Source organism: Pongo pygmaeus, chromosome 11 (assembly GCF_028885625.2).
Source record: "Pongo pygmaeus isolate AG05252 chromosome 11, NHGRI_mPonPyg2-v2.0_pri, whole genome shotgun sequence".
NCBI lineage: Eukaryota > Metazoa > Chordata > Mammalia > Primates > Hominidae > Pongo > Pongo pygmaeus.
Genome location: NC_072384.2, coordinates 25,410,615 through 25,427,269, shown reverse-complemented (window position 1 = coordinate 25,427,269; position 16,655 = coordinate 25,410,615).

The window sequence follows — 16,655 nt, the reverse complement described above, 5'->3', positions numbered from 1 at the left end:
ATTATTATTATTATTATTTTGAGGTAGGGTCTCACTCCTGTCACCCAGGCTGGAGTGCAGTGGCGTGATCATGGCTCACTGCAGCCTCGACCTCCCAGGCTCAGGTGATCCACCTCAGCCTCCTAAGTAGCTGGGACTACAGGCATGTGCCACTATGCCTGGATAATTTTTTGTATTTTTAGCGAACACACATTGGTTTTGCCATGTTGCCCAGTCTGGTCTTGAACTCCTCGGCTGAAGCAGTCTGCCCACCTCAGCCTCCCAACGTGCTGGGATTACAGGCATGAGCCACTGCACCTGGCCAGACACAGTATTATTAGAACTACGTATGTTCTAACCAAAGCTTCCCCCCAATTCTGTCCCCTCTTTCTATTTCTCTCACCTTCTTTAATCAGCTAAGTGCCTTGTCACCTGTATTCATTTAAAGTCCCCACTTCCCACTCCCTCCTCGACTCCCTGACATCTGGCTTCCACCCCAGTTTCTCCCTTGAAACTGTCTGGCAAAGGTCATGAATGAATATTAAGTTCCCCACTCCCTTGCACACTTTTCCACTCACAGCTTACTCAGCTTTGTGGCACATGGCACTGTCAACCCCTCCACAGTCTTCCAAGGCTCTCTCCTCCCTTGGTGCCTGGGGCCTTACTCTCTCCTCACCTTCTTCTGAGCTCTCTGGCTGCTCAGTCTCCAGGCTGGTTTACCACAGGGGCCTATTCCCAAATGTTGGGGCTTATTCCCAGGGTTCTTCCCTTTACTTCCTTTCTTCTCTCTCCAGACACTATCCTTATGACGTGCACTACCATCTCAGATCTCTAATTCCACCGCAGGCTGGAGACCTGAGCTGCAGATCTGTATGTTTAATTGACTTTTGGATAGAATTTCACAGGCTCCTCAAGTTCAATTACTTGTATTTATTTATTTAGAAACAGGGTCTTGCTCTGTTGCCAGGCTGGAGTGTAGTGGCACCATCATAGCCCACTGCAGCCTCAAATCCTCAGGCAGTCCTCTAACTTCTGCCTCCCAAGTAGCTAGGACTGGAAGCACACACTACCACGCCTGGCTTTTTTTTTTTTTTTAGAGAGATGGTTTTTATATGTTTCCCAGACTGGTTTCATATTCCTGATCCTCCTGTCTCGGACTCCCAAAATGCTGGGCTTGCTGGTGTTAGTCACTACTCCCGGCTCAACTTCTGCTAAATGGACTAACCATACTCTCTTACTTGCCTTTTCTCTTGTGCCTCCTGATCTTGGTGACTGGCACTACCAGCTATCCAGCCACTTGGCCAAGCCAGAAACCTGGGTTCCACCATGTAATAGATAGATCAAGTCATATTGTTTCTATTTACTTAGTATCTCAGGTATCTCTGTTCTCTTGTATATCCACAACTTCCACCCAGGATCAAACATATATCATAACCCTCTGGGTTATTACAAGGGTCTGAAACTGATCCCCACCTTTATGGTCACCCTACCCCCCAGCCTATGTGTCACCATCATGATGGTGGTCTTTATAAAATACGGAGTGAACATTTCTCCACTCTTTAGAAGCCTTCTATGGCTCTTCTCTGATGCCAACACATAATTCATGACATAGAAATGCAAAGGCAGCCCATCTTTTCAGCCTTATTGGCTTAGGCTCTCTCTACTCTAGCTGGAGACAGAAACACATGACATTGCATTTTAATAGGTAAAATGTTTTACCTTTAATAACTTGGGTTGCTTGCATTTTTATTACACTCTTTGATTTGTCCAGCTCCATTTTGGGAGACCATTATGTAATGATGTGACTAAGCTTCAGTCTGAAACACTGTGTGTCTGATTTGAATTGCTGAAACCTCTAAATTCAAGTTTCCTTATATGCTAAATGGGGATACTAATACTTGCTCAGAGGGGAGTTGGGAGGTGTAAATTCAGTGATATATATAACAGGCATGGCATATGGTAAGTGTCCAATCAATGATAACAGCTACTACTTATAGAGCAGATCTTACTCTGTGCCAGGATGGTTCTAGGTGCTTTATGTCGTTAGTTCCTTTGATCTTCATAAAAATCTTATGAGGTAGATACCATTATTCTTATTCTATGGATGGAGAAACAAGCACAGGGGGTTCGCATAGCCCATCCAAAATCGCACAGATAGTAAGTGGCAAAGGGAGATTTCAATCCTTGCAGAGTAGTGCCAGAAACTGTACTCTTTTTGTTTTGTTTTGTATTTTGAGACAGAGTCTTGCTCTGTCACCCAGGCTGGAGTGCAGTGGCACGGTCTCGGCTCACTGCAACCTCCGCCTCCCAAGTTCAAGCAATTCTCCTGCCTCAGCTTCCCAAGTATCTGGGATTACAGGAGCGTGCCACCATGCCTGGATAATTTTTGTATTTTTAGTAGAGACAGAGATTCACCATGTTGGCCAGGCTGGTCTTGAACTCCTGACCTCAAATGATCCACCTGCCTGGGGCTTCGAAAGTGCTGGGATTATAGGCGTGAGCTACCACGCCTGGCCCAGAAACTATACTCTTACCCACTAAGGGACCCTGCCTCTTCATGACCGCTGATCATTTAAATTAATGCATTTATTTTAACTGTATGTACCAGAAAGTACACTTGGAGTTTTTAATAAATACGTTACAAATGATTTGGAGGGAACATAAAATATAAGGACTAATTTCTAGAATGTTAGTATAAAAGCAATAGAATGTCCTCTACCACACACAAAAAAAACAACCTCTTGATACATTGAAGATGCTTTTTCTTCACTGAATTGATCCAGGGACAAATTGCTTTGACATCATTGATACCAAAATAATTCAGACCAAAATTAAATCTATCGTGCTGTAAATTAAGGAGTTTAGAAATTACTTCAAAGAGATTGATATTTTTGCCTTTTTCAAAATTGCCATTTCACAATGCCTTCATTTTGGAGGAGCTTCAAGCCAGAGGCATTTGTGGCTGCCCTTTAGGTAAACTTGACTTTTAGCTGGAGCAAAGTGCTCCACAGTCACAGCATTTACCTAGTTCTTCTTGGTTTGGATTTTTGCCAATCTGGCAACAACCATAGGTGCCCCAGGATGACTGTAGTGGTGCTCCAGGATGACTCAGGGACTGGAGTGTGTGCTTTATATCAATACAGACAGTTCTCTCACTGCTTGGTCTCAACACCATGAACACTTGGAAATTTTACCCCTTGCAAAGAGAGGGAGAATAAGTGTATAGGCTTTTAGATCATCCCTTCTCTGGTCTCCAAAATCCTTTAGGGCAGGGACTGTGTTATATTTACCTCTGCAAACCCAGATCTTGGCATGATGCCTGGCACAGAGAAGGCACTCAACTAAGCCAAGTGCTGGTGGGTTTAGAAGTCCTAGTTTATCTTCTTCTTCAACTAGAATTGGTTAAGAATACGGGTTGGGATGACAGAGTACCTACAAGGGACAGATATTGGTACCCTCTCATACAGGAACCTGGATGGTAGTGATAAAATAAGATATCAGTTGATAATATTTGAGAAATTGTCAAGTTGTTGGAAACACATATAACTTCTCCAAATAACTAAGTTGGAAGACTGTACTAGTTTGAATGTGTAGATTCTGGAATTCTTATAACAATAACAACAAAAAAGGCACACCATAGTGATCACACTTTATAGTGGCACATGCTTCCTCTTCCCTATAAACCAAATGAAGATATAGTTCCAATTCTCTCCTCTTTTGGTTGATGTTTCTCCTGCTCTTTTCCCATTAAGACTACATCTGTGATTCTGTAAAATCTTTCCTTCCCTTTCTTATTACCTAAGCATATAAAACATTCATATGTGGAAAGATTCTGATATGCACGATAATTCCAAATGCTGCAAGCCCAGACAGACTTGGAAAAATTCTCGATTTCCTACCAAAGCATACTTAAATCAGAAATGTCTTAAAGCACTAAAAGAAAAAGGGAAAAATTTTAGGGCAAAGACCCAATTGTAGTAGCAAGGAAAACCAGTGGTTGAAGAGAGAGTACATGGAAGGGTATTTCCTCCCCACCCCAGGCACTCTGCAGTGACTTGATGGAGCACTGGGCAGGATCTTAAAATAATCTACTCTCCCATCAGACACTACTGAATTACTTTTTATCTTCATAAACAACTACTGCCATTAATTAATTACACTATGTACCAGGCACTAGGCTAAGTGCTTTGTATGCCATCTCTTTTAATGTTCCTCACACTTTGCAGGTGTCAATAATCCATTTTTAGAGGTTGAGTAATTTGCCTAAGAACATACAACAAATAAATCTGTTGTACTCCACAGCCCAACTTCCTTCCACAGAACCAGTATTTCCAAGACAGGACCAGAGCCTGGCATTGTTAGCAAAGCTGTGCTTATTAGCTGTGTGGGTGAGAGAAGCAAAGGAGTTAAGACCTTCAAAGTGCAGACAGCAGTGCCTGGCAGGGGACAAGCACTCAATAACGGTTGCCAGTGTGCAGATGCTGTCCTTGCTGAGGAGGGCAACCCAGTTTGTCCAGGTCAAAAGGGAGGCTCAGAGCACAGGTTAAGATGGGGCCAGGGCATGTGTTATCCTGACAGTTGCCTGGTAAAAGACCTGATCCAAGAAGAAGAAATGAAAATTAAGGGGAGAGCCTGCTTCAACCAGAGCAACTGGCCCAGACCTCCAAGCTCGTGGGGCCACGTGAGGATTCAATGAAGACCAGGAGGGTTGAGGGAAGGCAGCAAGGAACAGGTAGGGGGATGTTGTCTGGTAGTTTAAGTAACTGTCTTTGGACGCTAGGCACAGGGTGTAGAGCCCCTTCTGTGGAGACCTCAGACCTCTCCCCAACGCTAGCAGCAGCTCTTCAACGCGTGCCTGATAGAAAGAGCCTGGGAAGAACACATGCCAGCCTGACCACAGCAGTCAACTCATGGCTGATGGGGAGGGCCCAAGCTTGGGAGCAGTCGCCAATGGACATGCTTGCCTTGTATGTAATAAATTTTTAATATATTAGTAAAATCAAAATGCAGTACATTTAAAATGGGTCCCATACATGACAGCTCTTTGTCAACTGTGACACACAGTGGAAATGCTATGTGTGAGAGGGAGATGGAGATGTGCTGGAACGGGGAGGGGCCTGAGGTCTGGATTGCCGGCGATTCATCCTTCACTGTGGCAGATGCTGCTACGGATCTTCCAGTTCCCAGTCTCCCCTCTCCCTCAGTATTAGAAGTGCAGAAGCCTCACATTTCAGCTGGGAACACTGCAGCCCTGCAGTGGAGGCCACGCTTCTCAAGCTCCCTTGCATCAAGGTGTGGCCACATGACTGAGCGCTGGCCAGTGATGAAGTGACATGTGCCAGCTTCAGGAAACTCTCCTTTGAGCTGCAGGCACCTGCCTTTGCCCCCATTTCTTTATCTCTTCCTCCAGTGGCCACCTAGAATATGGATGTATTGGAGACCTAATCACCAACTTAGACCATGAAGATGGGAGCCACACCCTAGGGATCGCAGAGCAGGAGCTGGAAAGAGCCTGGGTCCCTGAGGACATCACAGAGCAGGGCCACTATGCCAGCCCAGGAGCGCCTCCCTCAATTATTCACAGGACAGGGACACGAACCTCTCCTTGTATGAGCCACTGTATTTTAGGTTTTCTGCCAAATGCGGAAGGGACTATCTCAGTCTCTTGGATTCTTTTGTTAATTTTTGCTTCTTCTCTGCCTATGTGCAGGTCTCTTAGGAGCCCCCCTGCTGAACTGAGGAGGCTGAGGCTGACCCGTGTGTCTCAGCTGTTCCCCTTTGTGAGCCCCTAAGTGCCTTACAGACCATGTATTTATTAGTGGTCTATTGTTAATAATCATAGTAAGCTATCCAAGCTGACTTTTTATTGAGCTTTGGAGTTTTATGGTTATAAGAGAATGAAAACCTCAGAATAAAATATTAGGCTCTTTGATCTGCGTGAATAGTCCCTCTTGAGCTGTTCTGGGTGTGTTTTTCTGTGATTTCCCAGCTATCATGCTAAGCGTCACACTAAGTCTCAGCTGCCTGTTAACGGCAACAGGAGGACTGATGCATTAGCATAACAAGGGATCTGCAGCTAGCCTAGGTGCTCTGAGTACTCCATGCACGGATGGGATGGACGGTGGGCAGGGACCAGAGCTGGTGGGGAGGGTGGAGGGGCATCTGAGAACAGGCAGGCATAGAGGGCAACTGCAGGAGAGGTAGAGTCAGAGGGGTGGACAGAGATGACTCACTGCCACTTAATAGGTATATAATGAGCATCTCTTGAAGAAAGAAAGGGAGGAGGATGAGAGGGAAAGAAGGAAGGAAATAAAGAAAGTCGTTGCTAGGACCAAGTGCTAGGCAGCCAAAAAAGCATTGAGGGTTGCTTCAATAGAATACACAAGACAAGAATGTACATGCAGGTGCACTGGGATAATGCTTTAGCAGGGTGACAAATACACACACACACACGGACACAGGCATATACAGACACATTGACTTATACAGATATATACATATGTACATGTATGGTAGCCAGCTTCCACGATGGTCCTAATCCTTGCCTCCTGGTATTTACACCCTTATGTCATTCTCTCCTACAATGTATATGTCTGACTTGTGTAACAAATAGAATATTGTAGGCATGATGGTGAGTTCCAAGGCTAGGGCGTAAAAAATTACGGAGGCTTCCACCTTGCCCTCTCTGGGATCACTTTCTCTGCAGGAAGCCAGCCCTCATGTTGTGAGGACACTCAAACAGCACTATGGAGAATTTCACCTTCTGCCAAAAGCCCATACCAACTGGCCAGCCATGCGGTGAGCCATCTCAGAAACAGATCTTCCAGCCCCATTCTGGACTTCAGCTCCAGATGATAGCAGCCCTGGCCACAACTTTACAGCAGACCTTAAGCCAGAACCACCCAGCTAAGCTACTCTCGCTTTCCCAACCCACAGAAACTGTGAGGTAACAGTTTACTGGGGTTTTATGCCAAGGTAACTTGCTAAGCAGCAATAGACAACTAATACAAACTATATACACACATAATTTTCCATATATATAATTTATAATACAATGCATATATAGTTTTTCATAATTAGCAAAATAATGTGGATTTACTGGAGAAATTTATGAGATAAATACTATCATGATTCCCATTTTAATTGACAGGGAAACTGAAACACAGACAGTTCAAGTACTTAATCTAAGCAATAAGTAGAGGAGACAGAATTTGATCTCAAGAAATCTGAGCTTATCACTATCTTATAGGATGGCACACTCTGGCTGACATTTTGTTGTATTTCCCTTCAGTCTTTTAAAAATACAGTTTAAAAAAAATTAATAGACTTTATTTTCTAGAGCACTTTTAGGTTTACAGAAAAATTGAGCAAAAAGTACAAAGAGTTCCCATACATTCCCTCTCCCCTCCCCTTTCACCTAGTTTCCCCTATTGTTAACATCAGGCATTAGTGTGGTGTGTTTGTTACAACAGAGGAGCTGATATTGATGCATTAAGTTTGAGCTGACATTAGGTTTCACTGTTTGTGTTGTACATTCAATGGGTTTTAACAAATGCATACTGATGTGTATCCACTATTATTGTATCATACAGAATAATTTCCTGCCTTCAAAATCCCGTGCTGCACCTGTTCATCCCTCCCTATGCATGCCATTCTTAAGCAGAGCTAATGCTACATATACTAATTTTGCAGTTTTTAAATTAATATTGCATAAGTATTTTTTCATGTCAGTAAATCTTATAAACATTATTTTTAATACTTGAATACCATTCTATGTGTGCATGGCTAAACCATAACTCAATTTATTGATTCCCTTTTCTTGGGCATCAAAATTGTTCTCCCAGGATTTTTTTTTTAAGTCCTGGGATGGAGGACCCTTGACAATTCAACTCAGCATCCTTAATGTAAGTGCGCATTTGTCTAAGGATGTGTGTGTCAGCTTTAGCAAGTAGGTACAACTGCTGCAATTCCAACATCCTTAACCTGGCTCTGTCAGAAACTTGGAAACTATTGATTCTGTAAGTTATTTCTAGCCTGCCAGAGCACTTGTACTTATCCTCTCTCCTCCGACCCCAACTTGGCTTTTAGAATAAGTTTTCATCAGTTCCCAAGAAATGAATCATTGTGAATACAAAATGACTAAGAGCATTTCTTTGGACCCTACACCCCACGACAGACAGGCTGACCCCCTTGATGCCCTTTCAGGATTAACAAGGATCTGAGAACAAGCAGTATAGAAGTAGGGGCAATAAAGGAAACTGATGTTCTCTGAGATTGATTTGTCAAATATTATGTATATCTTTTGCCTATTCCCAGATTCCTTCACTTAATTCTAAATTTGATTTTAACAGCCTACAAATTCATATTGGATTAAATCTTTATGACTCATCTGTACTTTCGAGTTCCTGTAATTGAAAATTCCATTTATATGTGATTTTCTTATTATTATAGCATCTTTTTTTGCACACCAGAGGACACCTGGGTCTGTATTTCAGGAAGGTATATAGACCTGTTTGGACTGGCCTGATAGTCAGATTGTCATCAATAAGAAGGAATGAGGCACACAAAATTTAAGCCTCAGGTTTAAGCCTTGCCCTGCCCTCCACCTACAACTCTCTCTCTCTCTCTCTCTCTCTCTCTCTCTGAAACCTGATGCTCAGATAGAAAGTTGGGTTCTAGGACAGGCGCAGTGGCTCACGCCTGTAATCCCAGCACTTTGGGAGGCCAAGATGCGCAGATCATGAGGTCAGGAGATCGAGACCATCCTGGCTAACACGGTGAAACCCCGTCTCTACTAAAAATACAAAAAATTGGCCAGGCGTGGTAGCAGGTGCCTGTAGTCCCAGCTACTCGGGAGGCTGAGGCAGGAGAATCGCTTGAACCTGGGAGGCAGAGCTTGCAGTGAGCCAAGATCGCGCCGCTGCACTCCAGCCAGGCGACAGAGTATGACTCTGTCTCAAAAAAAAAAAAGAAAAAAGAAAGTTGGGTTCTAAACTGTGTGACTTCGATAATCCTTAGTGCTAGTATTGACAGGAGAAGAACCTAAAGTAGTTAGAAACTAGAAGTTGCAAACTTGAACCAGCAATTGCAAGACTTTGTAAGTCACTGATTTTGATGAAAGACACATTTGTCTCACTCATAATGGGCAGTTTGTCTTTTAATTCTGAGAAAGTTAACCTAAAAAGAGTGAAGCACAACCTTAATTTTTGTTTTAATGTGTTCCCGGACATTCAGATTGAAGAATAAAAATGTATGTAACTTGCTGAATGCCTACAATATAGTTTAGATAACTTAGTTGGTTTTTCCAGTGAAAATTATTAGGCCACAGTAAAATGCTGGGTTAACCTGTCAACATTCAGTAGAAAATTCAGGAACTATAACAAATAGGGGGGCCAACAGCCTTTACTGAAAATTAATACAAATTTTAGTCAAGTGACTAGCAATAAGCTTTTAAGATCACCATTTGTTATAATCTATTATAAGTTTTGCTTTACCTCCAGCAAAAGTTCTCATATAAAATTGGAAACATTATTTAAACTGTTTAAATATATAATGATAACACATCAAATCTCTAGTACCTCACACCTACAAGATTACAACAGACTTCTGAATTTCCTTCCCCTACACCTCAGGCATAGAACAGACTCCCCTCAGTGCAAAGGTTCCCACGGCAGTGATTACTAACCAGGGATGGGACCTAGAAGGGTGTGGGTGACACATCGAAACTGGGTGGGGAAAGGAAGGGTGTTGATGTAGCATCTCAGGTGATTCTGAGATGCCCCTCATGGGGAGATACTACCACTGTTTTAACCAGTGTGCAGGTTCAATCCTTGCCCAAATGTAATCTCTCCTTCCTCAATACCATGACATTAATTTTTCTTAAATCATTCACTTTATCATCATACTCCCTTTCTTACATACGTTCATCATCTACCAGTTAATGTTCATACTCTTCAGCTTGACTTTCAAGAAACACTGTACCTCTCCCTCCTACCATCATCACAAAGCTTCATAAGATTAGAAGTTGGCTATATCTCCTGTACTACCCCTTGCCATTACATTACCCTTTGAGAATGGTGCTGGAAAAATCAGTTTATTTCAACAATTTTTTTTTTAAATTTTAGGCTCTAACATGTATGGCTTTGGGGGACCCAAGAGTAAACAAAAGCCAGGATCACTGTTCTAAGGAGCACAAAAGTCAACTGGAGAGAAGAGAGGAAACTGGCCATTGCAGCCTCACAGGCTGTGTGCTTTGCTTGGGCACAGAGAATTGAGCCTTGAGTGATGGGAGGTCAAGGTGGCTTCTGGGAGGAGCCAATCTGAGAGCTGAAATCCAAAAGGTGAGAAGGAGTTTGGCAAAGAAAGGGAAGGCAGGGCATTAAAGGCATAAGGAAAAGACTGCATATAAAAAGGTGAGAAGGAGTGACCAGCTCAGGATGGATGAGTCATCTGTGGACCAAATCTGTGCGGGAGATAGTTGACATATCTATTGCTGATAATAATCTGGGGATCACTGAAGTCCAATCGCAGTAATGTGGGATATACTTAGAAGTGCTAAAACCAGAGAAATTGTTGACTCAAACCAGTTCATTGAATATGCCTGCTTGGTGGCAATGGACAGAAGGGAACATCCTAGAAGTGTGACAGGCTGTCAAAGTCTGTCTGTGCTTATTAAGCACTGTCCAAGGGACAGACACATGCATCAGTTGGGCATGAGTATTGTCATCACTAGAGGGGGATGCTCCATAGTAGGGCTGGGAGAGATCTCTATTCTATGTTCCCTAAATAACCTTCTCATGCCTGGAGACCTTCATATTGGAAAGTGGCTGTCATTATAGCAAACATCAGTATCTGGTCCCTTCCAAAGTTATATTTGCTTTTAAAAAGAGAGTGATTTTCTTTATAACAAGTTTCTTAAAAACAGTTTAGCATATGGACAGTGCCAAGTACCTGATTAATGTATGTGTTCTGAGAAGATCAAAATTTGGGCTCTGTAAAGCCAAGGACTAGGCTCTGGGCCCTGGTGGCTCCATGGGGCTCTGCCACATGGAAGGCACTAACTAAGAGGTCAGCAGGCCTCCTCTTTAAATGCAATAAGAACGATTTGTGTGTCCTGCTACTATGGTTACTTGTGTGTTTTGCATCTCCTCTGTCTTCTCCTTGCCCCCATCTCCATCTAGAATGTAACATGGAGCAGTGTGACTCAAAGTGCCATGCTGTAAATGGTTTGTCACTGGTCCAAAACAAGATAAATCCAGAAATTGAGAGTAAGAGTTAGAACATTTTAGAGAAATTTGACAGAGTAATTAATTTCTGTTGAATCTGATAAAATATTGGAGTTTTTTATTATGCTGTATGTCTTTGGTTTTTTTCATTTCATTTTATAGTAATTTATTTCTACAAAAATATTGGTCCATGGTGAATTGGTCTTTCACCCCAGATAGTTTGAGAAGTACCAGTATAGAGGATAGGGATCCCTGTTTTACATTGATGGTGTATGACATTCAGTGCCTGTCCAAATGTTAACCTGGCTGCACAGCAGAATCACCTTGAGAGCTGAAAAAAATAAATCTTTATATCCCTCTATAGAGAGAAGCTTCAGCTCCACCGTCACCAATTAAATGAGACGTGAGGTGGGATTAGGGTGTGGCAAGGGCATCTGCATTTACTAAAAACTTCCTTGGTGCTTCTAACTTCCAGCCAGGAATGAAATCCTTAATGTGGGTGGTATCCAATCAGTGACCACAGGTTGAATGAATAACTAAAACATGTCAGCCAGCCAACAACAGGCGTTTATTACACACCTGACAGTGCTGTACCAGGTGCTGAGTAACACATTATAAAGTCATGAAGCTTAATCAAGATTTTCCAATCTGATGATAAAGCTCCTATTGACAAAACCAATACAAAACAAAGGGCACAGATTAATAAACCTACAATATTCACCCACAAATAAAGTAACATTGATACACTATGGATGGATGAAGCCCAACTCTCTCCCTCTGTCTCTCAAAAGCAAACAGCATATTCAATAACATGTCACCTAATGGGAAAGAGATTTCCTTAGGCTGGTGTCTCCCCGTTGGTCAAAGAATCCACTAGATGTCACTCAAGGTCCCTCAAGGTTCCCTTTCACAGACTTTGTGTGGTCTTTAATTTTACATCAGATCATTTTCCTCACCAAACTTTGTCCCCACAGTCCAAGACTCCTAATGGAAATCATGCAAAATGTAAGGCACTGAACATCCTGGTTGTTTGATCTCCTTCCATGGCTTTCCCTAGCACTCTAGGGCCACACCAGTCATGCATCTATTCAAGAACAGTAACTGAGGACTGATGTTCTATGACACATTAGTTTAAGCTGTGGTGGAATCATGATGAGCGAAATAGCCTTGGTTCTGTCCTCACGGAGTTTACAGTTTAATCTATGAAAGCACTCTTCATTCTAATTTGTGTTGTCTATTTATTTATTAGTTCTCCCTTCAGACCAGAAGCTCTCAAACTTTTTTGGCCACCATATCCAAGTAAGAAAGAAAGAGATTTTATATTGCAACCTATATTCACACAAACACTCAAACATACAACCAAAGTTAAAGTTTCATAGTACAATGCTTATCTTCATGTTGTGCAATACACTCTGATATTTTCTAGACTATTCCAGTTCCTTTTTTTTTCAAAATGCTAGTCATGATCCACCAAATTGATTTCACAATCCACTAATAAGTCACAATCCTAAGAATAAAAAATACTTGACTTGAGGGCAATGGTAACCTCTTGTGCCTAGCAAATAGTAAGTGAGCAATATTTTTTTTAAACGAATGAAAATTATGAGGACTAATTTGCATTAATGTTTGCATTAAGAAGAAATAGATACAGATTAAGTGGTTTATAATATGTATAATCAGTGTCCTAAGAACACATTTCTATAGACACATTACATTCTATATACAAAATTATAATGGATAATTTTTTTCAGATAATCTATACCAGCTATACTAGGTACATTATATATGCTGTCAATGTAATTTATTATTTCAGTCACAATCAAGGACTCACATATTTTAAATTCACATAATTAAAAATATGTTCATCTTGGAAAAAGAAGTCATAAGCAGCAATGAACTCTTTCAGATATTAAAACTCATTATAAATTCCAATAGTAAAACAGCCTGGGATTAGAGACCATAGCAACAGAATAATGGCCTCCAAAGATCCCTAATCCATAGAACCTGTGAATGTTAGCTTGCACGGTAAAAGGGATTTTGCAGATGTGGTTAAGTTAAAGATTTTGAGATGTGGATATTATCCTGGATTATATGGGTAGACATAATGCAATCAGAAAGATCCTTATAAAAGGGTGGCAAGAGGGAGAAAAAAAGGCAGAAAAGATGATGAGAGAGAGACTTCATGCCATGCTACTAGGTTTGAAGATGGTGGAAGGAGCCATGAGCCAAAGAATGCAGGTGGCTTCCAGGAGCTGGAAAAGGCATGGAAACAGATTCTCCCCTAGAGCCTGCCTCCTCAAAGAACACAGCTTGGCAACCTATTTTGGGCTTTTGATGTCCAGAACTATAAGATAATAAATTTGTGCTCTTTCAAGCCACTAAAGTTATGGTAATTTTCTTGTTTGTTTTTTGGGAGTTTTTTTTTTTTTTTGAGACAGAGTCTCACTCTGTCACCCAGGCGGAGTGCAGTGGTGTGATCTCAGCTCACAGCAACATCTGCCTCCCAGGTTTAAGTGATTCTCCTGTCTCAGCATCCCGAGTAGCTGGGACTGCAGGTGTGTGTCACCATGTCTGGCTAATTTTTTGTATTTTTTTAGTATAGATGGAACCCCATCTATACCATACCTGGCTACCATGTTGGCCAGGCTGGTCTCGAACTCCTGACCTCAAGTGATCCACCTGCCTCGGCCTCCTAAAGTGCTGGGATTACGGGCATGAGCCACCATGTGCAGCCAAATTTATGGTAATTTGTTACAGCAGCAACAAGAAATGAAAATAGAGATGGAGTAAATAGTTCAATGGCATGAAGTAAAAAAACAGTCTAGATCCAACAAAAACTTTGAGAATTTCGTATCTGATGGAAGCAATTTGGTTTGTGTGTGTGTGTGTGTATGTGTGTGTGTGTGTGTGTGTTTATTCCATAAGGTGGTATTAGGACAACTGGATAGTTATTTAAAAAAAAAAAAAAAAGCTACATCTCTATCCCCTTACACCAAAATTATTTCCCAGATAGCAGCAGAAGACCCATTAGCAATCCTGAGATCAGGGTCATGGATTTTTAAGTGTTTTAAAAACGCAACTAAAAGTACTAGAAGAAAATGTGGGATTTTTTTTTAATGTGAACAATACAAAACCCAGAATGATAAGGAAGAGGTGGATTATAGCAGTAATAACTCTCAAACAGTGAGGCAATCAATAGTCAATTTGGCAGCATTTATCAAAGTTAAACATGGCCATACACTTCAACCCAGCAATTGCATTTCCAGGAATTTGTCTTAAAGAAATGCTTCATTATGTGTACAAAGCTTTATGATGAAAATGTTCTTTAGAGCATTATTTGTAACAGCAAAGTACTAGAAACAGCCCGATGCCCATTAATTAGAGAAAGTTAAATACATTATGGCTCAGCCCTTAGAATGACATGTATCTACATGTTTTGTTAAGGAATGATTTCCACACGCATTTGCAAGTGAAATATGGTATAATCCCTTGTGTGTGGAGAAAAGAGATGTAGGTTTAGCTTATATATTCAGAGAAAATTCTGGAAGTGTACACAAGAACTGTCAATAGTGCCTACCTTTTGGGAGTGGGACTGACAGTAGGAAGAAGTCTTAGATTTTTAAAATTTTACACTTTTTTGTAGAGTTCCTGATATCAGGATTGCTAATGGGTCTTTTGCTGCTATTCAGCAAGAAAGGAAAAAAAGGAAAGAATTGCTGAAAATGAAGAGGGAGAGAGCCATGCTGACATGGTGACAAATCTGGGCCAACTGCCTCAGAGGTATATGGTATAGGATTTTGAATTTTTTTAAGGATATTTAACATAGCTCTGTGATTAAAGGAAGCCCAAGCCACAGAATCCTGAATTATTGGAAACATGTGTGACACCTCTTTAAAGGTTTAAATTATTTAAATTTGCTTGTTTTTGCTTTTAATTTATGCATGAAGATTCCAGGCAGGTAAAAAGATGAAATTCTCCCTTAATTGACCAGCTAAGGCAGACAGGTACCTAACCAAGGTCTCCTGTTGGGGACCAGGTTAGATAGGACTCACATTTGACTGAAAGCCTGTATACCTTTGTATGTCCCACCTCACCAGCGTAGGCAACAAAGTCAAGTCAGTTTAAGTCATGTGCCTTTTGAAGTTAAAATTCATACCACTCTGAGCTCTACCTAGCGAGTAGAGTACAACCTTCCCTTGAGGTTCTGCTCCCTAAGTATCCCCAGTGATCCCACGGTTACTCATTTCTTCCAAAGGAGTCCTCTCCAGTTACTGATAGTGGGCGGCTGGTGAGTCAGCCACAGTGCCTAGTCAAAGTTTCTTCTCCACTGCTGCTGCCTGGGGTCACTGCCAAGGCCCATACAGGCAAGAACAAATGCTTGTTCCCTTCTGGCTGTAGCTACCCAGGGTTAAGAGAGGTCCTACCATTGACCACACAGTGCAAAACGGCCAGTCCTCGCCTGCCAACATCCTCCAAGTGTGGATACAACCTTTGCTCTTACTCTCCCAAAGCACAGTCAAGGGCAGACTGCAGACAAGGAAAAAAAACAGTCAATAGCAGTGTCTGCCAATATCCAGTAATGTTTGAGGCCACTTTTGAATGAAAAAAAAAATTCTTGCTAACTTCCAACTGTTAAGTCATTTTAATTATGTCTCTTAATTATACGTAAACTTTAGGTAATAATTTCTTATTCTTATAGCTCACGTCTATAAAACTAAAACAATTTTAGAAATTAAATTCACAAATTTAAAAAATTCAATTAATATGATGTATGTAATGTGTGGTGAATGATATTTGTTGTTTTGCTGAAATTAAATTGTCCTTTGATATGAGAATGTGGAACTCACTGCTATGGTATGCACTTTTTTGTTTGGCATGCTTATAATTGACTTAATTATCTCAACATTCTTCTCTATTTGAATTTCTGTTAAACTTTTGTGCAGTGTGCCGTAAAGGACGTATGACGTTCACTTAGCCAGAATGCTGTCCTTTCCACAAGAAGTATTCTATTCTTTTCCCATTAGCCCCAGAAAATTAAATTTGTGGTTAGTGCCAAATACAAAATCAAGTGCAGGGTTTCGTTACAAGGTGGTCATCAAATGATCCAGCATAGTGACTAGAATATATTAACTTTTAAAAGAACATAATTTAAGTAAGAGCAAAATATTTACATATTTTGTAGATAATTTGCATATATTTTTTCTTAGATTCCAGTTTAAGGAACAGTAGTCTACACCCTTGCTACTCCAGGGTGGTCCAAAAGCCAGGGAGCTTGTTAGAAAGAGTCTCTAGGCCAGGTGCAGTGGCTCACTCCTGTGATCCTAGCACTTTGGGAGGCCAAGGCAGGAAGATTGCTTGAGGTCAGGAGGGTTCAAGATCAGCCCGGGCAACACAGTGAGAGCCTGTCTCTGTTGAAAAAAAAAAAAAAGAAATGCAGAGTCTCAGGGCCCA